Source organism: Anomaloglossus baeobatrachus, unplaced genomic scaffold, assembly GCF_048569485.1.
Source record: "Anomaloglossus baeobatrachus isolate aAnoBae1 unplaced genomic scaffold, aAnoBae1.hap1 Scaffold_478, whole genome shotgun sequence".
In the NCBI taxonomy this organism is placed as follows: Eukaryota; Metazoa; Chordata; class Amphibia; order Anura; family Aromobatidae; genus Anomaloglossus; species Anomaloglossus baeobatrachus.
The window spans coordinates 37,842-55,584 of record NW_027444125.1 but is presented as its reverse complement, the minus strand read 5'-3'; positions in this window follow the sequence as shown (position 1 = coordinate 55,584).

Genomic DNA, 17,743 nt, shown 5'->3' with positions numbered 1-17,743 from the left:
AACCAAACAAAACTTTTAGTGGATTTCTACTTATTTTATTAAATATCATCTCCACCAAACAGGACAAGCTTGCATGTGTTATAGTTTTGGAGAAAAATGTGTTCATTTCATGTATGCGCAAAATGCCTTTGAAATGGCTTTAAAATGGATTTGGAGCATGGAGACGATTATCTCGGGATTGCAAGATAACCAAACAAAACTTTTAGTGGATTTCTACTTATTTTATGAAATATCATCTCCACCAAACAGGACAAGCTTGCATCTGTTATAGTTTTGGAGAAAAATGTGTTCATTTCATGTATGCGCGAAATGCCTTAAAAATGGCTTTAAAATGGATTTGGAGCATGGAGACGATTATCTCGGGATTGCAAGATAACCAAACAAAACTTTTAGTGGATTTCTACTTATTTTATTAAATATCATCTCCACCAAACAGGACAAGCTTGCATCTGTTATAGTTTTGGAGAAAAATGTGTTCATTTCATGTATGCGCAAAATGCCTTAAAAATGGCTTTAAAATGGATTTGGAGCATGGAGACGATTATCTCAGGATGGCAATATAAACAAACGAAACTTTTAGTAGATTTCTACTTATTTTATTAAATATTATCTCCACCAAACAGGACAAGCTTGCATCTGTTATAGTTTTGGAGAAAAATGTGTTCATTTCATGTATGCGCGAAATGCCTTAAAAATGGCTTTAAAATGGATTTGGAGCATGGAGACGATTATCTCGGGATTGCAAGATAACCAAACAAAACTTTTAGTGGATTTCTACTTATTTTATTAAATATCATCTCCACCAAACAGGACAAGCTTGCATCTGTTATAGTTTTGGAGAAAAATGTGTTCATTTCATGTATGCGCGAAATGCCTTAAAAATGGCTTTAAAATGGATTTGGAGCATGGAGACGATTATCTCGGGATTGCAAGATAACCAAACAAAACTTTTAGTGGATTTCTACTTATTTTATTAAATATCATCTCCACCAAACAGGACAAGCTTGCATGTGTTATAGTTTTGGAGAAAAATGTGTTCATTTCATGTATGCGCAAAATGCCTTAAAAATGGCTTTAAAATGGATTTGGAGCATGGAGACGATTATCTCAGGATGGCAATATAAACAAACGAAACTTTTAGTAGATTTCTACTTATTTTATTAAATATTATCTCCACCAAAAAGGACAAGCTTGCATCTGTTATAGTTTTGGAGAAAAATGTGTTCATTTTATGTATGCGCGAAATGCCTTAAAAATGGCTTTAAAATGGATTTGGAGCATGGAGACGATTATCTCGGGATTGCAAGATAACCAAACAAAACTTTTAGTGGATTTCTACTTATTTTATTAAATATCATCTCCACCAAACAGGACAAGCTTGCATCTGTTATAGTTTTGGAGAAAAATGTGTTCATTTCATGTATGCGCGAAATGCCTTAAAAATGGCTTTAAAATGGATTTGGAGCATGGAGACGATTATCTCGGGATTGCAAGATAACCAAACAAAACTTTTAGTGGATTTCTACTTATTTTATTAAATATCATCTCCACCAAACAGGACAAGCTTGCATCTGTTATAGTTTTGGAGAAAAATGTGTTCATTTCATGTATGCGCGAAATGCCTTAAAAATGGCTTTAAAATGGATTTGGAGCATGGAGACGATTATCTCGGGATTGCAAGATAACCAAACAAAACTTTTAGTGGATTTCTACTTATTTTATTAAATATCATCTCCACCAAACAGGACAAGCTTGCATCTGTTAAAGTTTTGGAGAAAAATGTGTTCATTTCATGTATGCGCGAAATGACTTAAAAATGGCTTTAAAATGGATTTGGAGCATGGAGACGATTATCTCGGGATTGCAAGATAACCAAACAAAACTTTTAGTGGATTTCTACTTATTTTATTAAATATCATCTCCACCAAACAGGACAAGCTTGCATCTGTTATAGTTTTGGAGAAAAATGTGTTCATTTCATGTATGCGCGAAATGCCTTAAAAATGGCTTTAAAATGGATTTGGAGCATGGAGACGATTATCTCGGGATTGCAAGATAACCAAACAAAACTTTTAGTGGATTTCTACTTATTTTATTAAATATCATCTCCACCAAACAGGACAAGCTTGCATCTGTTATAGTTTTGGAGAAAAATGTGTTCATTTCATGTATGCGCGAAATGCCTTAAAAATGGCTTTAAAATGGATTTGGAGCATGGAGACGATTATCTCGGGATTGCAATATAACCAAACAAAACTTTTAGTGGATTTCTACTTATTTTATTAAATATCATCTCCACCAAACAGGACAAGCTTGCATCTGTTATAGTTTTGGAGAAAAATGTGTTCATTTCATGTATGCGCGAAATGCCTTAAAAATGGCTTTAAAATGGATTTGGAGCATGGAGACGATTATCTCGGGATTGCAAGATAACCAAACAAAACTTTTAGTGGATTTCTACTTATTTTATTAAATATCATCTCCACCAAACAGGACAAGCTTGCATGTGTTATAGTTTTGGAGAAAAATGTGTTCATTTCATGTATGCGCAAAATGCCTTAAAAATGGCTTTAAAATGGATTTGGAGCATGGAGACGATTATCTCAGGATGGCAATATAAACAAACGAAACTTTTAGTAGATTTCTACTTATTTTATTAAATATTATCTCCACCAAACAGGACAAGCTTGCATCTGTTATAGTTTTGGAGAAAAATGTGTTCATTTCATGTATGCGCGAAATGCCTTAAAAATGGCTTTAAAATGGATTTGGAGCATGGAGACGATTATCTCGGGATTGCAAGATAACCAAACAAAACTTTTAGTGGATTTCTACTTATTTTATTAAATATCATCTCCACCAAACAGGACAAGCTTGCATCTGTTATAGTTTTGGAGAAAAATGTGTTCATTTCATGTATGCGCGAAATGCCTTAAAAATGGCTTTAAAATGGATTTGGAGCATGGAGACGATTATCTCGGGATTGCAAGATAACCAAACAAAACTTTTAGTGGATTTCTACTTATTTTATTAAATAGCATCTCCACCAAACAGGACAAGCTTGCATCTGTTATAGTTTTGGAGAAAAATGTGTTCATTTCATGTATGCGCGAAATGCCTTAAAAATGGCTTTAAAATGGATTTGGAGCATGGAGACGATTATCTCGGGATTGCAAGATAACCAAACAAAACTTTTAGTGGATTTCTACTTATTTTATTAAATATCATCTCCACCAAACAGGACAAGCTTGCATCTGTTAAAGTTTTGGAGAAAAATGTGTTCATTTCATGTATGCGCGAAATGCCTTAAAAATGGCTTTAAAATGGATTTGGAGCATGGAGACGATTATCTCGGGATTGCAAGATAACCAAACAAAACTTTTAGTGGATTTCTACTTATTTTATTAAATATCATCTCCACCAAACAGGACAAGCTTGCATCTGTTATAGTTTTGGAGAAAAATGTGTTCATTTCATGTATGCGCGAAATGCCTTAAAAATGGCTTTAAAATGGATTTGGAGCATGGAGACGTTTATCTCGGGATTGCAAGATAACCAAACAAAACTTTTAGTGGATTTCTACTTATTTTATTAAATATCATCTCCACCAAACAGGACAAGCTTGCATCTGTTATAGTTTTGGAGAAAAATGTGTTCATTTCATGTATGCGCAAAATGCCTTAAAAATGGCTTTAAAATGGATTTGGAGCATGGAGACGATTATCTCAGGATGGCAATATAAACAAACGAAACTTTTAGTAGATTTCTACTTATTTTATTAAATATTATCTCCACCAAACAGGACAAGCTTGCATCTGTTATAGTTTTGGAGAAAAATGTGTTCATTTCATGTATGCGCGAAATGCCTTAAAAATGGCTTTAAAATGGATTTGGAGCATGGAGACGATTATCTCGGGATTGCAAGATAACCAAACAAAACTTTTAGTGGATTTCTACTTATTTTATTAAATATCATCTCCACCAAACAGGACAAGCTTGCATCTGTTATAGTTTTGGAGAAAAATGTGTTCATTTCATGTATGCGCGAAATGCCTTAAAAATGGCTTTAAAATGGATTTGGAGCATGGAGACGATTATCTCGGGATTGCAAGATAACCAAACAAAACTTTTAGTGGATTTCTACTTATTTTATTAAATATCATCTCCACCAAACAGGACAAGCTTGCATCTGTTATAGTTTTGGAGAAAAATGTGTTCATTTCATGTATGCGCGAAATGCCTTAAAAATGGCTTTAAAATGGATTTGGAGCATGGAGACGATTATCTCGGGATTGCAAGATAACCAAACAAAACTTTTAGTGGATTTCTACTTATTTTATTAAATATCATCTCCACCAAACAGGACAAGCTTGCATCTGTTAAAGTTTTGGAGAAAAATGTGTTCATTTCATGTATGCGCGAAATGACTTAAAAATGGCTTTAAAATGGATTTGGAGCATGGAGACGATTATCTCGGGATTGCAAGATAACCAAACAAAACTTTTAGTGGATTTCTACTTATTTTATTAAATATCATCTCCACCAAACAGGACAAGCTTGCATCTGTTATAGTTTTGGAGAAAAATGTGTTCATTTCATGTATGCGCGAAATGCCTTAAAAATGGCTTTAAAATGGATTTGGAGCATGGAGACGATTATCTCGGGATTGCAAGATAACCAAACAAAACTTTTAGTGGATTTCTACTTATTTTATTAAATATCATCTCCACCAAACAGGACAAGCTTGCATCTGTTATAGTTTTGGAGAAAAATGTGTTCATTTCATGTATGCGCGAAATGCCTTAAAAATGGCTTTAAAATGGATTTGGAGCATGGAGACGATTATCTCGGGATTGCAATATAACCAAACAAAACTTTTAGTGGATTTCTACTTATTTTATTAAATATCATCTCCACCAAACAGGACAAGCTTGCATCTGTTATAGTTTTGGAGAAAAATGTGTTCATTTCATGTATGCGCGAAATGCCTTAAAAATGGCTTTAAAATGGATTTGGAGCATGGAGACGATTATCTCGGGATTGCAAGATAACCAAACAAAACTTTTAGTGGATTTCTACTTATTTTATTAAATATCATCTCCACCAAACAGGACAAGCTTGCATGTGTTATAGTTTTGGAGAAAAATGTGTTCATTTCATGTATGCGCAAAATGCCTTAAAAATGGCTTTAAAATGGATTTGGAGCATGGAGACGATTATCTCAGGATGGCAATATAAACAAACGAAACTTTTAGTAGATTTCTACTTATTTTATTAAATATTATCTCCACCAAACAGGACAAGCTTGCATCTGTTATAGTTTTGGAGAAAAATGTGTTCATTTCATGTATGCGCGAAATGCCTTAAAAATGGCTTTAAAATGGATTTGGAGCATGGAGACGATTATCTCGGGATTGCAAGATAACCAAACAAAACTTTTAGTGGATTTCTACTTATTTTATTAAATATCATCTCCACCAAACAGGACAAGCTTGCATCTGTTATAGTTTTGGAGAAAAATGTGTTCATTTCATGTATACGCGAAATGCCTTAAAAATGGCTTTAAAATGGATTTGGAGCATGGAGACGATTATCTCGGGATTGCAAGATAACCAAACAAAACTTTTAGTGGATTTCTACTTATTTTATTAAATATCATCTCCACCAAACAGGACAAGCTTGCATCTGTTATAGTTTTGGAGAAAAATGTGTTCATTTCATGTATGCGCGAAATGCCTTAAAAATGGCTTTAAAATGGATTTGGAGCATGGAGACGATTATCTCGGGATTGCAAGATAACCAAACAAAACTTTTAGTGGATTTCTACTTATTTTATTAAATATCATCTCCACCAAACAGGACAAGCTTGCATCTGTTAAAGTTTTGGAGAAAAATGTGTTCATTTCATGTATGCGCGAAATGCCTTAAAAATGGCTTTAAAATGGATTTGGAGCATGGAGACGATTATCTCGGGATTGCAAGATAACCAAACAAAACTTTTAGTGGATTTCTACTTATTTTATTAAATATCATCTCCACCAAACAGGACAAGCTTGCATCTGTTATAGTTTTGGAGAAAAATGTGTTCATTTCATGTATGCGCGAAATGCCTTAAAAATGGCTTTAAAATGGATTTGGAGCATGGAGACGTTTATCTCGGGATTGCAAGATAACCAAACAAAACTTTTAGTGGATTTCTACTTATTTTATTAAATATCATCTCCACCAAACAGGACAAGCTTGCATCTGTTATAGTTTTGGAGAAAAATGTGTTCATTTCATGTATGCGCGAAATGCCTTAAAAATGGCTTTAAAATGGATTTGGAGCATGGAGACGATTATCTCGGGATTGCAATATAACCAAACAAAACTTTTAGTGGATTTCTACTTATTTTATTAAATATCATCTCCACCAAACAGGACAAGCTTGCATCTGTTATAGTTTTGGAGAAAAATGTGTTCATTTCATGTATGCGCAAAATGCCTTAAAAATGGCTTTAAAATGGATTTGGAGCATGGAGACGATTATCTCGGGATTGCAATATAACCAAACAAAACTTTTAGTGGATTTCTACTTATTTTATTAAATATCATCTCCACCAAACAGGACAAGCTTGCATCTGTTATAGTTTTGGAGAAAAATGTGTTCATTTCATGTATGCGCGAAATGCCTTAAAAATGGCTTTAAAATGGATTTGGAGCATGGAGACGATTATCTCGGGATTGCAAGATAACCAAACAAAACTTTTAGTGGATTTCTACTTATTTTATTAAATATCATCTCCACCAAACAGGACAAGCTTGCATCTGTTATAGTTTTGGAGAAAAATGTGTTCATTTCATGTATGCGCAAAATGCCTTAAAAATGGCTTTAAAATGGATTTGGAGCATGGAGACGATTATCTCAGGATGGCAATATAAACAAACGAAACTTTTAGTAGATTTCTACTTATTTTATTAAATATTATCTCCACCAAACAGGACAAGCTTGCATCTGTTATAGTTTTGGAGAAAAATGTGTTCATTTCATGTATGCGCGAAATGCCTTAAAAATGGCTTTAAAATGGATTTGGAGCATGGAGACGATTATCTCGGGATTGCAAGATAACCAAACAAAACTTTTAGTGGATTTCTACTTATTTTATTAAATATCATCTCCACCAAACAGGACAAGCTTGCATCTGTTATAGTTTTGGAGAAAAATGTGTTCATTTCATGTATACGCGAAATGCCTTAAAAATGGCTTTAAAATGGATTTGGAGCATGGAGACGATTATCTCGGGATTGCAAGATAACCAAACAAAACTTTTAGTGGATTTCTACTTATTTTATTAAATATCATCTCCACCAAACAGGACAAGCTTGCATCTGTTATAGTTTTGGAGAAAAATGTGTTCATTTCATGTATGCGCGAAATGCCTTAAAAATGGCTTTAAAATGGATTTGGAGCATGGAGACGATTATCTCGGGATTGCAAGATAACCAAACAAAACTTTTAGTGGATTTCTACTTATTTTATTAAATATCATCTCCACCAAACAGGACAAGCTTGCATCTGTTAAAGTTTTGGAGAAAAATGTGTTCATTTCATGTATGCGCGAAATGCCTTAAAAATGGCTTTAAAATGGATTTGGAGCATGGAGACGATTATCTCGGGATTGCAAGATAACCAAACAAAACTTTTAGTGGATTTCTACTTATTTTATTAAATATCATCTCCACCAAACAGGACAAGCTTGCATCTGTTATAGTTTTGGAGAAAAATGTGTTCATTTCATGTATGCGCGAAATGCCTTAAAAATGGCTTTAAAATGGATTTGGAGCATGGAGACGTTTATCTCGGGATTGCAAGATAACCAAACAAAACTTTTAGTGGATTTCTACTTATTTTATTAAATATCATCTCCACCAAACAGGACAAGCTTGCATCTGTTATAGTTTTGGAGAAAAATGTGTTCATTTCATGTATGCGCGAAATGCCTTAAAAATGGCTTTAAAATGGATTTGGAGCATGGAGACGATTATCTCGGGATTGCAATATAACCAAACAAAACTTTTAGTGGATTTCTACTTATTTTATTAAATATCATCTCCACCAAACAGGACAAGCTTGCATCTGTTATAGTTTTGGAGAAAAATGTGTTCATTTCATGTATGCGCAAAATGCCTTAAAAATGGCTTTAAAATGGATTTGGAGCATGGAGACGATTATCTCGGGATTGCAAGATAACCAAACAAAACTTTTAGTGGATTTCTACTTATTTTATTAAATATCATCTCCACCAAACAGGACAAGCTTGCATCTGTTATAGTTTTGGAGAAAAATGTGTTCATTTCATGTATGCGCGAAATGCCTTAAAAATGGCTTTAAAATGGATTTGGAGCATGGAGACGATTATCTCGGGATTGCAAGATAACCAAACAAAACTTTTAGTGGATTTCTACTTATTTTATTAAATATCATCTCCACCAAACAGGACAAGCTTGCATCTGTTATAGTTTTGGAGAAAAATGTGTTCATTTCATGTATGCGCGAAATGCCTTAAAAATGGCTTTAAAATGGATTTGGAGCATGGAGACGATTATCTCGGGATTGCAAGATAACCAAACAAAACTTTTAGTGGATTTCTACTTATTTTATTAAATATCATCTCCACCAAACAGGACAAGCTTGCATGTGTTATAGTTTTGGAGAAAAATGTGTTCATTTCATGTATGCGCAAAATGCCTTAAAAATGGCTTTAAAATGGATTTGGAGCATGGAGACGATTATCTCAGGATGGCAATATAAACAAACGAAACTTTTAGTAGATTTCTACTTATTTTATTAAATATTATCTCCACCAAACAGGACAAGCTTGCATCTGTTATAGTTTTGGAGAAAAATGTGTTCATTTCATGTATGCGCGAAATGCCTTAAAAATGGCTTTAAAATGGATTTGGAGCATGGAGACGATTATCTCGGGATTGCAAGATAACCAAACAAAACTTTTAGTGGATTTCTACTTATTTTATTAAATATCATCTCCACCAAACAGGACAAGCTTGCATGTGTTATAGTTTTGGAGAAAAATGTGTTCATTTCATGTATGCGCAAAATGCCTTAAAAATGGCTTTAAAATGGATTTGGAGCATGGAGACGATTATCTCAGGATGGCAATATAAACAAACGAAACTTTTAGTAGATTTCTACTTATTTTATTAAATATTATCTACACCAAACAGGACAAGCTTGCATCTGTTATAGTTTTTGAGAAAAATGTGTTCATTTCATGTATGCGCGAAATGCCTTAAAAATGGCTTTAAAATGGATTTGGAGCATGGAGACGATTATCTCGGGATTGCAAGATAACCAAACAAAACTTTTAGTGGATTTCTACTTATTTTATTAAATATCATCTCCACCAAACAGGACAAGCTTGCATCTGTTATAGTTTTGGAGAAAAATGTGTTCATTTCATGTATGCGCGAAATGCCTTAAAAATGGCTTTAAAATGGATTTGGAGCATGGAGACAATTATCTCGGGATTGCAAGATAACCAAACAAAACTTTTAGTGGATTTCTACTTATTTTATTAAATATCATCTCCACCAAACAGGACAAGCTTGCATCTGTTATAGTTTTGGAGAAAAATGTGTTCATTTCATGTATGCGCGAAATGCCTTAAAAATGGCTTTAAAATGGATTTGGAGCATGGAGACGATTATCTCGGGATTGCAAGATAACCAAACAAAACTTTTAGTGGATTTCTACTTATTTTATTAAATATCATCTCCACCAAACAGGACAAGCTTGCATCTGTTAAAGTTTTGGAGAAAAATGTGTTCATTTCATGTATGCGCGAAATGCCTTAAAAATGGCTTTAAAATGGATTTGGAGCATGGAGACGATTATCTCGGGATTGCAAGATAACCAAACAAAACTTTTAGTGGATTTCTACTTATTTTATTAAATATCATCTCCACCAAACAGGACAAGCTTGCATCTGTTATAGTTTTGGAGAAAAATGTGTTCATTTCATGTATGCGCGAAATGCCTTAAAAATGGCTTTAAAATGGATTTGGAGCATGGAGACGATTATCTCGGGATTGCAAGATAACCAAACAAAACTTTTAGTGGATTTCTACTTATTTTATTAAATATCATCTCCACCAAACAGGACAAGCTTGCATCTGTTATAGTTTTGGAGAAAAATGTGTTCATTTCATGTATGCGCGAAATGCCTTAAAAATGGCTTTAAAATGGATTTGGAACATGGAGACGATTATCTCGGGATTGCAAGATAACCAAACAAAACTTTTAGTGGATTTCTACTTATTTTATTAAATATCATCTCCACCAAACAGGACAAGCTTGCATCTGTTATAGTTTTGGAGAAAAATGTGTTCATTTCATGTATGCGCGAAATGCCTTAAAAATGGCTTTAAAATGGATTTGGAGCATGGAGACGATTATCTCGGGATTGCAAGATAACCAAACAAAACTTTTAGTGGATTTCTACTTATTTTATTAAATATCATCTCCACCAAACAGGACAAGCTTGCATCTGTTATAGTTTTGGAGAAAAATGTGTTCATTTCATGTATGCGCGAAATGCCTTAAAAATGGCTTTAAAATGGATTTGGAGCATGGAGACGATTATCTCGGGATTGCAATATAACCAAACAAAACTTTTAGTGGATTTCTACTTATTTTATTAAATATCATCTCCACCAAACAGGACAAGCTTGCATCTGTTATAGTTTTGGAGAAAAATGTGTTCATTTCATGTATGCGCGAAATGCCTTAAAAATGGCTTTAAAATGGATTTGGAGCATGGAGACGATTATCTCGGGATTGCAAGATAACCAAACAAAACGTTTAGTGGATTTCTACTTATTTTATTAAATATCATCTCCACCAAACAGGACAAGCTTGCATCTGTTATAGTTTTGGAGAAAAATGTGTTCATTTCATGTATGCGCGAAATGCCTTAAAAATGGCTTTAAAATGGATTTGGAGCATGGAGACGATTATCTCGGGATTGCAAGATAACCAAACAAAACTTTTAGTGGATTTCTACTTATTTTATTAAATATCATCTCCACCAAACAGGACAAGCTTGCATGTGTTATAGTTTTGGAGAAAAATGTGTTAATTTCATGTATGCGCAAAATGCCTTTGAAATGGCTTTAAAATGGATTTGGAGCATGGAGACGATTATCTCGGGATTGCAAGATAACCAAACAAAACTTTTAGTGGATTTCTACTTATTTTATTAAATATCATCTCCACCAAACAGGACAAGCTTGCATCTGTTATAGTTTTGGAGAAAAATGTGTTCATTTCATGTATGCGCGAAATGCCTTAAAAATGGCTTTAAAATGGATTTGGAGCATTGGAGCATGGAGACGATTATCTCGGGATTGCAAGATAACCAAACAAAACTTTTAGTGGATTTCTACTTATTTTATTAAATATCATCTCCACCAAACAGGACAAGCTTGCATCTGTTATAGTTTTGGAGAAAAATGTGTTCATTTCATGTATGCGCGAAATGCCTTAAAAATGGCTTTAAAATGGATTTGGAGCATGGAGACGATTATCTCGGGATTGCAAGATAACCAAACAAAACGTTTAGTGGATTTCTACTTATTTTATTAAATATCATCTCCACCAAACAGGACAAGCTTGCATCTGTTATAGTTTTGGAGAAAAATGTGTTCATTTCATGTATGCGCGAAATGCCTTAAAAATGGCTTTAAAATGGATTTGGAGCATGGAGACGATTATCTCGGGATTGCAAGATAACCAAACAAAACTTTTAGTGGATTTCTACTTATTTTATTAAATATCATCTCCACCAAACAGGACAAGCTTGCATGTGTTATAGTTTTGGAGAAAAATGTGTTAATTTCATGTATGCGCAAAATGCCTTTGAAATGGCTTTAAAATGGATTTGGAGCATGGAGACGATTATCTCGGGATTGCAAGATAACCAAACAAAACTTTTAGTGGATTTCTACTTATTTTATTAAATATCATCTCCACCAAACAGGACAAGCTTGCATCTGTTATAGTTTTGGAGAAAAATGTGTTCATTTCATGTATGCGCGAAATGCCTTAAAAATGGCTTTAAAATGGATTTGGAGCATGGAGACGATTATCTCGGGATTGCAAGATAACCAAACAAAACTTTTAGTGGATTTCTACTTATTTTATTAAATATCATCTCCACCAAACAGGACAAGCTTGCATCTGTTATAGTTTTGGAGAAAAATGTGTTCATTTCATGTATGCGCGAAATGCCTTAAAAATGGCTTTAAAATGGATTTGGAGCATGGAGACGATTATCTCGGGATTGCAAGATAACCAAACAAAACTTTTAGTGGATTTCTACTTATTTTATTAAATATCATCTCCACCAAACAGGACAAGCTTGCATCTGTTATAGTTTTGGAGAAAAATGTGTTCATTTCATGTATGCGCGAAATGCCTTAAAAATGGCTTTAAAATGGATATGGAGCATGGAGACGATTATCTCGGGATTGCAAGATAACCAAACAAAACTTTTAGTGGATTTCTACTTATTTTATTAAATATCATCTCCACCAAACAGGACAAGCTAGCATCTGTTATAGTTTTGGAGAAAAATGTGTTCATTTCATGTATGCGCGAAATGCCTTAAAAATGGCTTTAAAATGGATTTGGAGCATGGAGACGATTATCTCGGGATTGCAAGATAACCAAACAAAACTTTTAGTGGATTTCTACTTATTTTATTAAATATCATCTCCACCAAACAGGACAAGCTTGCATCTGTTATAGTTTTGGAGAAAAATGTGTTCATTTCATGTATGCGCGAAATGCCTTAAAAATGGCTTTAAAATGGATTTGGAGCATGGAGACGATTATCTCGGGATTGCAATATAACCAAACAAAACTTTTAGTGGATTTCTACTTATTTTATTAAATATCATCTCCACCAAACAGGACAAGCTTGCATCTGTTATAGTTTTGGAGAAAAATGTGTTCATTTCATGTATGCGCGAAATGCCTTAAAAATGGCTTTAAAATGGATTTGGAGCATGGAGACGATTATCTCGGGATTGCAAGATAACCAAACAAAACTTTTAGTGGATTTCTACTTATTTTATTAAATATCATCTCCACCAAACAGGACAAGCTTGCATCTGTTATAGTTTTGGAGAAAAATGTGTTCATTTCATGTATGCGCGAAATGCCTTAAAAATGGCTTTAAAATGGATTTGGAGCATGGAGACGATTATCTCGGGATTGCAAGATAACCAAACAAAACTTTTAGTGGATTTCTACTTATTTTATTAAATATCATCTCCACCAAACAGGACAAGCTTGCATCTGTTATAGTTTTGGAGCAAAATGTGTTCATTTCATGTATGCGCGAAATGCCTTAAAAATGGCTTTAAAATGGATTTGGAGCATGGAGACGATTATCTCGGGATTGCAAGATAACCAAACAAAACTTTTAGTGGATTTCTACTTATTTTATTAAATATCATCTCCACCAAACAGGACAAGCTTGCATCTGTTATAGTTTTGGAGAAAAATGTGTTCATTTCATGTATGCGCAAAATGCCTTAAAAATGGCTTTAAAATGGATTTGGAGCATGGAGACGATTATCTCAGGATGGCAATATAAACAAACGAAACTTTTAGTAGATTTCTACTTATTTTATTAAATATTATCTCCACCAAACAGGACAAGCTTGCATCTGTTATAGTTTTGGAGAAAAATGTGTTCATTTCATGTATGCGCGACATGCCTTAAAAATGGCTTTAAAATGGATTTGGAGCATGGAGACGATTATCTCGGGATTGCAAGATAACCAAACAAAACTTTTAGTGGATTTCTACTTATTTTATTAAATATCATCTCCACCAAACAGGACAAGCTTGCATCTGTTATAGTTTTGGAGAAAAATGTGTTCATTTCATGTATGCGCGAAATGCCTTAAAATGGCTTTAAAATGGATTTGGAGCATGGAGACGATTATCTCGGGATTGCAAGATAACCAAACAAAACTTTTAGTGGATTTCTACTTATTTTATTAAATATCATCTCCACCAAACAGGACAAGCTTGCATCTGTTATAGTTTTGGAGAAAAATGTGTTCATTTCATGTATGCGCGAAATGCCTTAAAAATGGCTTTAAAATGGATTTGGAGCATGGAGACGATTATCTCGGGATTGCAAGATAACCAAACAAAACTTTTAGTGGATTTCTACTTATTTTATTAAATATCATCTCCACCAAACAGGACAAGCTTGCATCTGTTATAGTTTTGGAGAAAAATGTGTTCATTTCATGTATGCGCGAAATGCCTTAAAAATGGCTTTAAAATGGATTTGGAGCATGGAGACGATTATCTCGGGATTGCAAGATAACCAAACAAAACTTTTAGTGGATTTCTACTTATTTTATTAAATATCATCTCCACCAAACAGGACAAGCTTGCATCTGTTATAGTTTTGGAGAAAAATGTGTTCATTTCATGTATGCGCGAAATGCCTTAAAAATGGCTTTAAAATGGATTTGGAGCATGGAGACGATTATCTCGGGATTGCAAGATAACCAAACAAAACTTTTAGTGGATTTCTACTTATTTTATTAAATATCATCTCCACCAAACAGGACAAGCTTGCATCTGTTATAGTTTTGGAGAAAAATGTGTTCATTTCATGTATGCGCGAAATGCCTTAAAAATGGCTTTAAAATGGATTTGGAGCATGGAGACGATTATCTCGGGATTGCAAGATAACCAAACAAAACTTTTAGTGGATTTCTACTTATTTTATTAAATATCATCTCCACCAAACAGGACAAGCTTGCATCTGTTATAGTTTTGGAGAAAAATGTGTTCATTTCATGTATGCGCGAAATGCCTTAAAAATGGCTTTAAAATGGATTTGGAGCATGGAGACGATTATCTCGGGATTGCAAGATAACCAAACCAAACTTTTAGTGGATTTCTACTTATTTTATTAAATATCATCTCCACCAAACAGGACAAGCTTGCATGTGTTATAGTTTTGGAGAAAAATGTGTTCATTTCATGTATGCGCAAAATGCCTTTGAAATGGCTTTAAAATGGATTTGGAGCATGGAGACGATTATCTCGGGATTGCAAGATAACCAAACAAAACTTTTAGTGGATTTCTACTTATTTTATTAAATATCATCTCCACCAAACAGGACAAGCTTGCATCTGTTATAGTTTTGGAGAAAAAATGTGTTCATTTCATGTATGCGCGAAATGCCTTAAAAATGGCTTTAAAATGGATTTGGAGCATGGAGACGATTATCTCGTGATTGCAAGAGAACCAAACAAAACTTTTAGTGGATTTCTACTTATTTTATTAAATATCATCTCCACCAAACAGGACAAGCTTGCATCTGTTATAGTTTTGGAGAAAAATGTGTTCATTTCATGTATGCGCGAAATGCCTTAAAAATGGCTTTAAAATGGATTTGGAGCATGGAGACGATTATCTCGGGATTGCAAGATAACCAAACAAAACTTTTAGTGGATTTCTACTTATTTTATTAAATATCATCTCCACCAAACAGGACAAGCTTGCATCTGTTATAGTTTTGGAGAAAAATGTGTTCATTTCATGTATGCGCGAAATGCCTTAAAAATGGCTTTAAAATGGATTTGGAGCATGGAGACGATTATCTCGGGATTGCAATATAACCAAACAAAACTTTTAGTGGATTTCTACTTATTTTATTAAATATCATCTCCACCAAACAGGACAAGCTTGCATCTGTTATAGTTTTGGAGAAAAATGTGTTCATTTCATGTATGCGCGAAATGCCTTAAAAATGGCTTTAAAATGGATTTGGAGCATGGAGACGATTATCTCGGGATTGCAAGATAACCAAACAAAACTTTTAGTGGATTTCTACTTATTTTATTAAATATCATCTCCACCAAACAGGACAAGCTTGCATCTGTTATAGTTTTGGAGAAAAATGTGTTCATTTCATGTATGCGCGAAATGCCTTAAAAATGGCTTTAAAATGGATTTGGAGCATGGAGACGATTATCTCGGGATTGCAAGATAACCAAACAAAACTTTTAGTGGATTTCTACTTATTTTATTAAATATCATCTCCACCAAACAGGACAAGCTTGCATGTGTTATAGTTTTGGAGAAAAATGTGTTCATTTCATGTATGCGCAAAATGCCTTAAACATGGCTTTAAAATGGATTTGGAGCATGGAGACGATTATCTCAGGATGGCAATATAAACAAACGAAACTTTTAGTAGATTTCTACTTATTTTATTAAATATTATCTCCACCAAACAGGACAAGCTTGCATCTGTTATAGTTTTGGAGAAAAATGTGTTCATTTCATGTATGCGCGAAATGCCTTAAAAATGGCTTTAAAATGGATTTGGAGCATGGAGACGATTATCTCGGGATTGCAAGATAACCAAACAAAACTTTTAGTGGATTTCTACTTATTTTATTAAATATCATCTCCACCAAACAGGACAAGCTTGCATGTGTTATAGTTTTGGAGAAAAATGTGTTCATTTCATGTATGCGCAAAATGCCTTAAAAATGGCTTTAAAATGGATTTGGAGCATGGAGACGATTATCTCAGGATGGCAATATAAACAAACGAAACTTTTAGTAGATTTCTACTTATTTTATTAAATATTATCTACACCAAACAGGACAAGCTTGCATCTGTTATAGTTTTGGAGAAAAATGTGTTCATTTCATGTATGCGCGAAATGCCTTAAAAATGGCTTTAAAATGGATTTGGAGCATGGAGACGATTATCTCGGGATTGCAAGATAACCAAACAAAACTTTTAGTGGATTTCTACTTATTTTATTAAATATCATCTCCACCAAACAGGACAAGCTTGCATCTGTTATAGTTTTGGAGAAAAATGTGTTCATTTCATGTATGCGCGAAATGCCTTAAAAATGGCTTTAAAATGGATTTGGAGCATGGAGACAATTATCTCGGGATTGCAAGATAACCAAACAAAACTTTTAGTGGATTTCTACTTATTTTATTAAATATCATCTCCACCAAACAGGACAAGCTTGCATCTGTTATAGTTTTGGAGAAAAATGTGTTCATTTCATGTATGCGCGAAATGCCTTAAAAATGGCTTTAAAATGGATTTGGAGCATGGAGACGATTATCTCGGGATTGCAAGATAACCAAACAAAACTTTTAGTGGATTTCTACTTATTTTATTAAATATCATCTCCACCAAACAGGACAAGCTTGCATCTGTTAAAGTTTTGGAGAAAAATGTGTTCATTTCATGTATGCGCGAAATGCCTTAAAAATGGCTTTAAAATGGATTTGGAGCATGGAGACGATTATCTCGGGATTGCAAGATAACCAAACAAAACTTTTAGTGGATTTCTACTTATTTTATTAAATATCATCTCCACCAAACAGGACAAGCTTGCATCTGTTATAGTTTTGGAGAAAAATGTGTTCATTTCATGTATGCGCGAAATGCCTTAAAAATGGCTTTAAAATGGATTTGGAGCATGGAGACGATTATCTCGGGATTGCAAGATAACCAAACAAAACTTTTAGTGGATTTCTACTTATTTTATTAAATATCATCTCCACCAAACAGGACAAGCTTGCATCTGTTATAGTTTTGGAGAAAAATGTGTTCATTTCATGTATGCGCGAAATGCCTTAAAAATTGCTTTAAAATGGATTTGGAGC